Source organism: Nuphar pumila, chromosome 12, assembly GCF_984573655.1.
Source record: "Nuphar pumila chromosome 12, dmNupPumi1.hap1.1, whole genome shotgun sequence".
Classification (NCBI taxonomy): Eukaryota; Viridiplantae; Streptophyta; class Magnoliopsida; order Nymphaeales; family Nymphaeaceae; genus Nuphar; species Nuphar pumila.
The window spans coordinates 101,313,760-101,327,843 of NC_143260.1; positions in this window are offsets into that span (position 1 = coordinate 101,313,760).

A 14,084-nucleotide genomic window follows, 5' to 3' on the forward strand; every position below is an offset into this window, starting at 1 on the left:
GCTCAACTCTTTGTTGATCCCCATGCCTTAGTAATGTTGATGTTTCTTTCGTCTCTCTCTCTCTCTCTCTCTCTCTCTCTCTCTCTCTCTCTCTCTCTCTTCTAGTGTGGATTGACACCCATGCCTTAGCCACGAGCAGGGCTTGGATTTCTACATTTTTTGTTTGGGTGGTTAGAGCAAGGAACCAAACCCTGCTCGTGGATGAGAGTTGAACTCTAAGGGGAGGCACATTTAGGTGTTTTTTTTTGGGCGGTTAGAGCAGAGGACCAAACCCAGATCGTGGATGAGAGTCGAACCCTCAAGGTTTTTAGGGATTCCTATTAGTGGGATTGTTGGGGTTTTTATTTTAAGGGTTTTTTCATGTATATCATGCTCGTGGTTGAGAGCCGAACCCAAAGATGGAGCTTTCCTTTGTTGAAATTTGTTGTTTTGCTTTATCATTGGCCATGTCCGAATTTATTGTTTTGCTTGGGTTTATAAAATATCATCTGAGAGTTGTATCCATTTTTCTGCATTGTAATTGATGCCATGGTTAAAATGCCTAGTTTTTATGAAACTTAGGAACGAAGTATTGTTTTTCATGGGGGTGTTTCGTATGTCTCATCATCAATGTGTGATGTTTTGTCTGTGTTAGTCCCTATTTCTTGAAGTGTATTCAATTCGTACCTGATGAGTTTTGTGCAATTCAGTGTCAGTGGTTTAACACACAAACTATAATTTATATTCGTGTACATTATACCAACTATTTTAATGCAATCAAGTGATGGATTGTTTCTTTTGTGTCTCTGTATCTATTCTTACTGAGGTTGTTTTAGGATTTTTATGGAAGTTGGTGCCTTGAAATTGGTCTACTAAATCTTTTAGTTGCTTTTATTTCATAATTTTTTTGTGACATGGGTTTGTGTATATATCAATCTTTATTTCAACTAGTTGCATAAATGGGGCTTGACCTGTTAATTTTCTTGGTGTATTGGGCTTGCCAAAAATGGTTTATTTGATTTTGCTCTCTGAAATTGGCTCTCCTCCTTCTTCACCCTCTCTCCCTGTTATTCTTTCATTGCATTATTTTGTTCTATTGGTCTTGTCCTATGGGGTGTATACAGGGTTGTGTATGTGCATGAAAGCCTTGATATTGTCTTCTTGTTTATGAATCCTAAGTCTAACTTTCAATTTTTTTTTCATTTTTTTCCTGAATACAGTAGTCATATATTTTTTATATGGATGTTTTATGAAGTGATTGACTGGATAGTTATATGAATGTGAATCTTGCAAATGCTAGCATTGTGGCAAATTCAACTTCATTTTTCATAATTGTGATTTTTGGAGTTAGGTGTAGTTTTTGTTCATGGTTTTCTTATTTATTCATATTCAGTGGATTAGTGTGGTTGTGCTTGGATTTTTTCATGGTGATGCAGATTTTAGGTTGAAAAAGGCTAAAGCTATGGACAAAAGCTGTTGTTCTATAAATCTTTGTGTGGCAAAGAAATTGGACGTGTTGGTGAACATTTAGAGACCAGATATGCATTCAACTGAAGATGTAGGAAAATGTGATAATGTGGATATTTGTTTGGTTGAAGATGTGGAGAAATGTGATAATATAGATATGTGTTTAGATGTGGATAATGATGAAGAACTTGTTACAGTTAAAGATAAAGAAGATGTTGGTCTTACATCTATGAATGCAAATGAAGTTGGTGTTATGGAAAACAAAATAAGTAAAGAATACATTCTAAGTTTGCCATTGGAGAAAATACCTAGTAAGGGCATGATATTTGAGACCGATGAAAATGCACATGAGTTCTACCATATAAATAATAGGATGGGCGGCTTTGATACTAAAAGAAGTACTTCTAGCGAAAAAAATGGAATAATTGTTTGGAAGCAATTTGCATGCACAGAGGAAGACTTTAAGAAACCAACAAGAGAGAAAGAAGGAAAGGGTTATTAAGAGATGTGGTTGTAAAGAAAAAATGACCATTGAATTATGTCCCAATAAAAAAGTGAGTAGTTCTTAATATTTGATTGTGACACAATCTTGTATTGTATTCTCCATCTAAAATAAATATTCAAAAGTCAGCGAAAAGAATCAATATGCTTCAAAAAAATATGATAAATTCATGGATCGATTATGGTATGAAACCATATAAAGTGATGGATCTCTTAGCCATTAAAGCAGAAGAAATTGAAAATATTTTTTTTTACTAAGGAACAACTTAGGGTACATATTCAAAAAGAGAGAAAAAAATATTATAAAAAGGATTGCCAAGTTGCATTGCAATATTTTAATGAAAAAGAAGGAAGAAAGTGCAAATTTTTACTATGTTGTCCAGTTTGATGATGATGGAGATATCAGCAATTGTTTTTGGGTTGATGCTAGATCGTGTAAAGACTATTATTATTTTGGCAATGTAGTTGTATTTAATACAATATGTAAAACAAACAATTATTTGATGTCATTTGCCCTGTTATTCAAAAACATTTGAATAATTTGATGCTAGATGGTATGAAATGATATCCTTGTATTCTTAGATGAAAAATAGTAAATGGATTATGGATCTTTGGGAAGACCATGCTTTGTGGGATTCAGTATATTGTAATGATACATTTATGGCAAAAATGACTACATCTCAATGTAGTGAGAGTATGAATAACTTGTTTAAGAAGTGGGTTGATACACATACTTCATTACACTTGTTTGCAGAAAGGTATGATGTTGCACTGGAAAGACGGCGCCACAAAGAAAAAAATATGATTTTCAAGTAGAAGAAGGAAATCCACCTATTCAGACATGTAATAGAATGAAGTCTCCACTGCAAACAGTCTTCACTCCAATAACATTTTAGAAGATGAATGACGAATATTTCAAATCGAATGATTGTTTTGTAAATCTTGAAAGTGCAGTTGATGTTAAAACATATAAAGTAACAGAGGAGATAAAAGATGAGATGAAATCTCATGTTATTGATGAAGAGTACAACGTTACATATACAGAAAGTACACAAGAATTAAGATGTCAATGCTGCTTATGGAAATCATCAGGCATTGTCTATTTTCACATGTTTAGAATTTTTAACACGGAACATATTCATGAACTACCTTCTAATTAAATCCTAAAAAGGTGAACTAAGGATGCAAAGCGTGGTGTCGTACATCAATTAGGTTGTTCATGAGTAACGAATGAATCATTTGCAATTATGAAAAAATATATACTTTTGAAAAAGTGGAACAAATGTATAAATGATGCAATAGAGTGTGATAATGGTTATAACTATTTATCAGATTTGTTGGACATAATAGTGGATAACTTGGCTTAAATCAAGGTTTTTTTTTTTGCTAGTGGTGAGAATGTTAGTGTTAACGATGAAAACACATATAGAAAATGTAAAAATATGAATATGTTGCGTTCCACTGACGATCTCGTTGATAATAACATTGTTTTGAGAGATCATGAACTAGTGCATTCTAAAGGATGTGGTAAAAGAATCCCATTAGAAATCCATCAAAGTAAGCATACTAAGAAATGTTCAACTTGTGGTGCACATGAACATAATGCATATACGTGCAACCTAATTAAGCATAAAATCAGGGTAATCAATTGTTAATTTATTTGTTATTATATGATATAATGTACACTTTTTTTTGTAAAAAGAATTATATGAATGTTGTTGCTGGTAAACCATGACTATGTCATATTTGTAAGGAGATGGGGCATGATAAAAGGAATTGTCTGACATTTAAAAACATGTTATAAATTATAGATTATAAATAATTCTAACGTTATTTAAGAACATAGGTTTTCTGTTATTGAATGACTTTTTTTATGTTGAGTTCATAAGATCAATGAGGTGGACATCCATAATGTACAATAGAAATGACATTGCATCATAACAAGGTGTATTTACATACGTCAAATTTGTATTTCTTGTGTTTTATTTCTAGTGATTGATGACTTTTTTTAGGCATTATCTTTTGTTTTTGTTTCTAGTGATTGATGAATTTCTCTAATCATTATCTGTACCAGTTTGAAGACATGTGGCTAAGCTCATCAAATGACTTCTTTTTTAATTATTGTGAGATACTTTTTCTTTCTCCCCTTTATTCTCTAAAAATGACATGTTAAGATATATTATAAACATTTCAAGTTATCCAACTTTCACCATATACTCTCAAGCATATGCTTACTAACATTTTTATTTGGAAAATATTCATCTGGTCTGGGTCGGACCTTGCCTTTGCTGCTTAACAATGACATGGATTCTCATATGTGTAAAAGTCTTTTGGTGGATGAATAAGGCACCCAGGAATACCATATTTTGCAGCAATAGATGCTTTCTTATTGGTGATATATGGTGAGAGAGAGAGAGATTGATTGCACTGCTTTAAAAATGTATAATGCTCATTGGGGTAGGACTGACACACAATCACTCGCACCCTACATGTTTTTTATTACAATTAAAATAGGCATAACTGATATAACATTTTCATTAATAACAAATATACAAATAAAATTTTTACTTGCTTAGGCCTTCTGTAAAATTTTCTACTTTTATTTTTCTCTCTATTCTTCCAAATATTTTCAATATGTCAATTGTAGCAACAGACAAGTCTATCTTTCTAATCTCCTCTTAACCACAAAGAAAAAACATTTATTTTTAAGCTTTGAGTATTTTTTCATTTTCATTGTGCAGGTGAGATCAACCCCATACGCTAGACTATGCAGTAGTAAGAACATTGATTATTGCCCTATTTATCTTGGAACCAATATCTCAGTTTAAGAACATGAGTTTTATGATTTCTCAATAGTTGATTTTTTGAATCACCAAAAAGTCTTGCATGGTGATTTAAATGTCGATATTCAGTAAATGAATGATGTAGATCACATATGTTGGGTTCCATTTGATCAAAACAGCCCTGTTAAGTCTGACATTTCATTAAACAAGTGGAAGCTTTCACACAAGTAGGCATCAACAACATTTAAAAAACAAAAAGAAGAGAAGGCCCCTTGAAACTCCCCTGAGGGTTCAGCTCCATGAACAGGGTTTCGTCCCCTGCTCTAACCACCCAAAAAGAAAGCCCTCCTGCACAATGATTTAAATGTCGATATTCAGTAAATGAATGACATATATCACATTTATGGAGTCCCATTTTATCAAAACAGTCGCCTTTGACAAAACTTAATAGATGCCATTCATTGACTATGGTACCTAATAAGATCTACCTACTATTCGATTTGAACCAATCTCGTCGTATGAAAGCAATACTCTAACCATTGGGTTAAGTAGGTCATTTATCATCACAAAGAGAAATAATATAGCACATCACATCAGGTATTTATTATATATGGAATATGGCTTCTAAGAAATATCAATCCTTGGCAGAAATAGATTGAGCTCGGCGTCGATCCACAAGAGAGAGAGAGAGAGAGAGAGAGAGAGAGAGAGAGAGAGAGAGAGAGGATGACGACATAAGTGATTGAGCTCGACATCTCAGGGGAGGCACTATAATGCCCCATGATTTTTAACCCAAAATTTGCATAGAAATTAAATTTTTTTCCTTAAATCATTAGCAAAAACCTTTTTTAACTTTGGTTTAACACTTCAGGCGGGTTACATGTCATATAATGCGATAATACTAAATTTAAAACAGATAACATTACTCATTTAAAATACTTTGATTCAACAAAAAAAGTGGCACACATCTAAAATGAACAATAATATTTTTTTAAAACAAGCAATATTGTTTATCCATAAATTCAGTTCTTGAGAAGAAAAAACAACTGGCTCGTTGATGCTATTGCAACATCCGCTTCACAGCTATATGTCATACTTCACCTGGAATCTCATAAAAAAAGTTAGTCTTGTAAAAGCATGTTAGGTCTATACCAGAACACAAAGAGATTATACAAAACTAATACATATGTCATATTAATGTTAACATAATTCATCTAATCGGATATCCATGATATAAATCAATCAGATAATCATAATGCATTCATTTGCAAAGTTACCAAATAGGCATAGCATGTCATTCACCAATACATTAATATATTCATTCAAATCATAACCTCATATTATAATCTATAATCGATAAGGATACAATTCGCACATCCGAGTTCAACATGTAATCATGCTACAACAAATGAAGTAAAAGCCAAAACCATAGTTTGCCAACTAACTATTTTAATAAGATTATGTGATCATCATGATCCACTATAACCATTACCTTTAACTTGTTTATCCTCAAAATATTGATCACATCTTGAAAACAAATCTCCTGTTGGATTCTTGGACATGCACATCCTTACAAAGATTTACCGCCCTAGCCGAGTTACCTGATCTTGGACATGTTTGTCCTCATAAAGATGTACCATCCTAATCGGATTATCTGATCTTGAACATGCACATCCTCACAAAAATTGTCCTTTGGGGAACAATTCTTCAATAGGCTACCTGTTCTTGAAATTTTATCAAGTGCATTTTGTTGTCATATATGCATCATATCAGATATCTCATTATGTGACATTTCAACACCATATAACAGCATATCATCACACACATTGACATCATAACATAGATACATGTAACATTATATTTTATTTTATTTAAAATAAATACTTTCATAAATTTAATCTCGAATGATGCATATTTAAATCTTGTAATTTCATGCATGCGTATTTCATAATATGAAACATTTAAACAACAAGCATACGTACTTATTACGTAATTCAAGTCATATATACATATTTCAAGTCATGCAGTTTCAGTAATATATATATATATATTTATTTATTTATAGATAGATTTGTATATATATTTATTTATGTTCTTTACATACTTCTCATGTACAAAAATATATATTTTAATATTATATAATTGTTAGGTAATTAGTGTAAATTCCTACATTAATATGCATGCATTATAATCATATAAATACCAGAGTTAATATAAAATTTTCTAACCTCGAAATTCATGAAGCTTATGATAAGCAAAAATTCTTGAAATTACTTCTTGGGGATTTTTCTCCAAAATGCATGGGGTGGATGGCGTTTGCTAATGGTTTGAACGAGGGCAAGGACTAGCACATGCCCTCAGGTTTCGTGTCACAAGTTTGGGAGCGTGTGTGTGAACATGGTATTGCACCACTAAACAGGGCTTACTAAACAATGTGGTGGCAATCAAAGAAGGGTGGTGACAAAAGGTGGAGCCTTCCACGGTCTTCCAAACCAAGAGAGGGAGAGAGACTCAATGAGAGTTTTGGGAGAAAAAGGCTTGAAGGGGGGGGGGGGGTATTTATAGCCTTTTTGACATGAAAAAGGAGACGAAAAAGATGAGATTTATGAGTGATTTAGGGGATTTTAGTGGCTTTTGAAAAAATGGGTTGAACTAAGTTTTTTGTATGAGACTCATTTGGGTCTCAGTGGATCCAGATCTGATCCACTTTTCTATTTTAAATCCAAACAGAGATCCAAACCCAACCCATATCCATTTGGGATGATTATCCAACTAGAACTATAAAGAAAATATGTATAGTGCGGATCCAAAGTCACCAAGATAGATTCATTTTAATTTGGATCTCCACCGATGTTCAAACTCAATTTAGTTTTAATTTGGATTGGGTCCCCCAAATGGATCTAGTCCCAAACCATGTGGGTTGACCCTCTTGGATCTCCTCCAAGATCTAGACCCAATTAGTTTTAAGATCCAATGAATCTCAGTGTACTTCAATTGAATATTTCATTCCCAAAATTTTGTATGTTGATTTTATTGGATTCTTACTAAGATCCAAACCTAAATACCTCTTTCGATCTTATAAATCCAAATCAATACTTGGATAATTTAGATTGACTCACTCTTAAATGTTTAAATAAATTATTTAATTTATTAATTAAATATAACTGATGAATAATAGTTAATTAATTAGCCCAAAAATGATAATTTATAGTAAATTAAACTGAATGCCAGAGTAATTGCCAAAAACTCACTTTTTATCTTTTTAAAAATTCTAAAAATTTTGCTAATATTATAGGCACGGTGGATGGTAGGCGGCAACATGGGTAAGCGAGATGGAGAATGAAATAAAGCAAGAGACACTATAAGAAAAATGCTAATTAGCAACGGAACTTTGCGACAAACTTTTTCTTTTGCAAAGTTGGACGAATTAGCGAGAGAAAACCATTTGTCGCTAACATTTGAAATATTTATGAAATTAACGATGAAAGTTTTATGTCGCAAAACCCGTCGCACTTAGCGATGGGTGTAGCGACAAAATATTTTTCGTCACTAGTTAGCGGCTGAGTTTGCGACGGAAATATTCTGTCGCTAAATGCCAATGTAAAATGCTCGCTAGGTAGTGACAGAGTAGCGACAAAATGTTTTCGCTGCCCATCCGTCGCTACATGCCGGTGTAAAACGCCCTAGGGCTTGAAATCGATCTTTTTTTTTTTTGCTCTCACCCGTGCTGCTCTCTCTCTCTCACTCGCGCCGCTCTCCGTCGACCACCCCCTCCCTCTCTCTGGCTACCGCCCCTCCCTCCATTCGGCTCAGGTAACCGCTGACTCTCCTCTCTCTGATTTTCCCCAAAACCACAAACCCTAGTCCGGCGCCCGTCTCCGCCAATCCTCCTGTCCGACCACCGCCACCCATTTTCCGGCAGCTCCACCGGTGCCTCCTCGCCTTCCCCTATTTAAGGCCGACTCTTTCCTCTCCCATCTCGAACAATCTATCCTCTTTCGTTTCTGCGGCTCTCTTGTCATCTCTCGCGTTGTTAGCGATCTCTACGGATTGAGATTCTCGAGCCTCATTCCGTTTTTCCTGCTTTGAGAATTGCCCTTCTGATCGAGGTACACTTAGTTTGATTCTTATTCTTGTTTAGATCTTGATTCTTCTATTTTTCATTTTTTATTTGCGTGTTTATTGCTTGGAAATGGGTCGGGATTGTGTTTCTTGGGTTTTGACACGTGCGATTGAAAAATATCTGGATTGATTTGTGTTCTATGATGCGTCAAAATGTGATTCTTGGATGAAATGTTTTTTTTAGGGAATACGAGATTTTTTATCTCTCAAGTAATTTGTTCATAGCACCAATCGATTTTTTAGGGAATATGAGATTTTTTTTCTTCTACCATTATTTATCTCAGATTTATAGATTATTGTTAATTCCATTGCGGAGGACATGATTTTGAGATCCTCTTTCTTTTATTCGATATTTTGACATTTCATTATGGATGTAAATGATATATTGGCATTTCTGTATAGATATGAACCGTTTTGGTTAAATATGCTTTAATGGAAAATATTCAGAGTATACATTTTGATAATCTTTTTTGTTTTAGGTTTCAACATTGCTTCAGTACTGTTTTCTTCCAGAATTCTTTTATGTTGTTCTTAATACTTGTATATTGGAGTTAGATGCAATTTTTTGGATGTTCTTAGACGTGGTCATTTTAGTTATTTTTCTGTTCACCGTCTTATGAGTGAAATACACCACATTTCTTTTTTACTGTCTCTGTTTGATGAAATCATTTTCTGTTTGATTATTAGAAATTTGTTGAATGTTGATTTGATTAAGCTACATTTTCTGTCTGAATGAATCTGAATATTAAATGAATTATATTATGATTTACTGAATTTCAATATTTGAATGAAATTGAATTTCATTGCAATGCTTTTACTGTTTGTTACTGATTTTATTTATGTTTTTTACTGTTTTCTACTGAATAGTAATTGAAGTTTCATTACATTTTTGTTACCGTGTTAACTAAGCTCCATTGCATATTTTTACTAAGTGTTTTACTGATTTTTTATGTTTGGATTGAATACTAGTGTTAGTGCTAGTTTATTACTTCGTTAGTTGTTTAGTTAAATAGATTAGTTAGTTGTTAATATAACAATTAGTTAATTGTTAAGTGAAATAATTAGCATTGTTGTAGAAAAAAAAACATGATTTCCTGTCTTTTTTATTTGCTCTCTTTCTCTTTGGCTTTTTATTTGCTTGTTTTTCTTGGATATTGATGCTTTTGGTTTTTTGATGTTCAATCCACGCCTTTGGTTTTTTAATGTTCAATCCACAACAGAAGGCTCTGTGTTTTTCACACTTGGGCATAAGCTGCCAATTATTAGATTTGGCAATTAGCTTCTTTAAAAAGTTGTAGTTATCACCAAATGCATAAACTGTCATCTTGTTATAATTTTAGAAGAAGTGGCAATTAACTTTTTATTTTTTATAATTTTAGAAGAAGAAGAAATTCCTCATCTTGTTAGTGCTAATGTTAATTTTTTATTTAATGAATGATCATGTTTTATTTCTTAGATACTTACATAGATCAAGTTGTTGCATTAATGTTAACATTTATATTTGAATGTAGTTATGAGGTAGTAGTTAGCGGGATATTGGAGTGTGTTTGCTGCATGTACATGTTTGACATTGATATGCTATGAATGATTTCAATGTATTATCACATTTGATGTGACTGTATCCTTGTTTGCATGAAGTTATTTTCGATTTGAATATGTATCTATGGAATTGCATATCATGTAACTACTCCAAATAATATTTTTATTTGTTAGAATATGGTTCATGGAGGTCACAGTGGTCGAGGACCAAGTGAAGGCCGTGGGACATCATTAGGTAAATGTTTTTGTGTTATATTTAAATATAGGCATGCATTATGTTTTTTCTTATACGTTGATATAAACATTGTTACTTGTTATTCGTCTTTATAGGATCACAACTCAATGATAGTCAGTGTCAGCATTCGTCTTCACAACATGCTTCAATAGGTATATCATTTAAATAATTGTATACTTGATTCATTTAAATATGCATTGTGTGAATTTCTAACTCATTCTAACTCATTGTTCTGTAGGTGATGTTTCGCCTACACATGACCCACCTACACCAGCTACTCATACACATCACAAGACAACACCAAATACAGGGTCTTCTCAGTGTGACACACGACGATTCATTCAAATAGTGTATATCGATAGTCAGCCGTAAGTATTTAATTGTCACTTGTCCAATATATATCTTTTAAATAATGTATATCCATAGTCGATTGTTAATATGTATCAATTCATGTGCAATGCGAAGTTCGAGCAACAAGAAGTACTACGAGACATTAGGAAGTCACTACTGAAACATCTTTTAGGACCGGTCGCACAATGGAAATAGTACCTGAGGGAGGTGCTGGACAGTTTAATATCCTTATTCATGGTATGCAATCATTTATCATAACTATTGTGATTCATATTTAATTTTTTGTTATACTCATGTGTGCTAACTTTCTGAAACTATTTGTAGGCTTCCCATTGCTTCGTGACTGCAAACAAGGAGAAAGACGCGAGGGTAGTATGACAGAAGGTGACTGGCAATAGATTTATCGACATGCTGCACAATATGAAGACTGCAACAAAAAAACAGCTGGTGGGATAGATGATCCACTACAATGGAAGGACCATGAGCCTTCTACTATCAGGAGAGATTACTGGGAGGGCATGTACGACAAGTGGGCGAGCGATGAATTTCGAAATCGATCAACAAAGGCTGCACAAAACCGAGCGAAGATGCCCGATGCCTAAATACACACAGGTGGATCTAGGACTTTTGAGAGCCACCAGAAGAAAATGGTAAGTCATCAATATATATATATATATATTGTCAAATTTGTAAGTATTTTTACATACTTATTAATCGATTTTTTATCATTTAACATTACAGGAAGCAGAAAAAAGAGACATTGTGCCTTACAAGGATGTGTTTGTTAAAACACATAAACGTAAGAGCACGGGAGAATTTGTATAAGAGAAGGCGAGAGCGACATCAGTATATATTTATTGTATTAATAAACATTGTAATATACAAGTTACTAGGAATTACGTTATCATAAACATTGTAATTCTTAATTATTAATTCATATTCTAATTATTACTTTGTAGGAGTCATACGAGCAACAAATGGTATAGCGATATGGTGATGACTCCACTCAGCATCCGCCTTTCGATCCTGCAACATGCGTGACTGCAACCGATGAACCCAAAAAGGGTCGTGTGTTCGGGTTTGTGAGTAACATGAACACCACACCAGTCATTGCCTCTTGCAGCCATGACTCTCAGACTTCTCCCGCCAGCATCAACTCCCAATGTCTGATTGACCCTGCTATGTCTTGGGATGGTGTCTGTCAGTGTCTTAAGGACAAAATGTAATACTTTTTAAATAGATTCATTTCCTACATTATTCGTAATGAGTTATGCAACTTTTTTCAGGACAGGAGAACTTTGTCTGTATTCAACATGAGCTCCGGTGCCCGTCAGGTATAAAGATTTATGTCATTTATTTTATGTTGTTAGATTTCAACCTTAGAACACATACAAACAATCTTTTTGACTGCCTTAGAACACATATGAGCATGATAGAATCACATATAAAGTTTTTTGACTGCCTTAGAACACATATGAGCATGATAGAATCACACATAAAGTTTTTTTACTGCCTTAGAACACATATGAGCATGATAGATTCACATATAAAGTTTTTTGACTGCCTCTGCCTTAGAACACATATAAGCATGATTGAATTAATATGCAAGTTTTTTACTGTTTTATAACACATATGGGCATTTTGTTTATAAATATTAACAGTTTGGTTCTCTTGTAGGATGCTGGAGATGATCAACGTAGAGGAGCTGACAGAGGTATGGAGGGAGGGGAGATAGAGAAAATGAAGAGGATGATGCCCCGAATCTTGACGACGATTAGTTTCATGTATTTAATTTGTTTGACGTACTTGTAATTAATTATAACTTGGCAAAGACTGTATTTGATTGTTTAACTTAGAACCTGTGTTAATTTTGTTTCACCTGTATATATATTTTGTTTTTTATAAGCAGGTTATATGAATTGTATTAAAATTTTTTTTTCTCGAGTTTCATAATTCAAAACTTTTATTTTATTTTTTTTTAAATTAGCGACGGATTGGTGACAAATTATTTTCGTCGCCAAGCTATCACCAATTTCAATCAGACGATGGTTTGCGACGGACTTTAATCCGTCGCTAACTTGCCGACGACAAGTTAGCGACGGATTAGCGATAAAAATAAATCGTCGCTAATTAGCGACAAATAAATTCTGTCACAATTTAGCGACTACGATTATGCAACGGACGCTATCCGTCGCTAAACACATTGACGATGAAATTTGTGACAGATAGCGTCCGTCACTAATGCGCATTTTTCTTGTAGTGAGAGGAGAAAAATGAGTTGAATCCCTAACTTTGATTGAGCCTTAGCAGGGGGATTTCTAGCCATTGGATCTTATTAAGATCCAATGGCTAGAAAACTTGCTATCTATTGCGTTGTTATTAATTGTTCACATACACATTTCTCTCTTCTCATATGAAAACTGAAATATGAGAACTAGAAATATGGGCATTTTCAATACTTTTTTTGTAAATCCAACCATGTGGATGTGTTTGGCATGGTAAATTTGCTAGGATATTGTATTTTCTATAAAAAAAGTATTTTTTTGAATGTTTGATATTTATGAAGATTATGAGCCATTGATTTTAAAGCCTTAAAAATATCATTTATGCATCAAATCGGATGACTCAAGAGCGGGTTCTTATAAAATCAATCATGTACATTATTGTTTGATTCAAGAGAAAAGAACAAAAAAATCCATGAAAATTAAGGTTCACACATTAGTTATCATATTTCCAGTTCTCATACTCTCTCTCTCTCTCTCTCTCTCTCTCTCTATATATATATATATATATATATATATATATATATATATATATATATATATATATATATATATATATATATATATATATATATATATATATATATATAGCCAAACACCCATTGTTTGGGTTCAACTTGCTGAGCCTATTTCATAAGTTTGGATGAGTCCGTTGTGTTCGTGTTCTTTGCACAAGAAAGACGTGTCTCAGGTTCATAAGTCTGATCCCAAGTCTACAAGCAAACTCCAAACCCGAACCTGAGACCGAGTAGAACAAGCCCGGATCGTAGACCAGAGGCGTGTTGGAGATTCAATATTGACCCGACCCATGTAGACCAAAGCAGA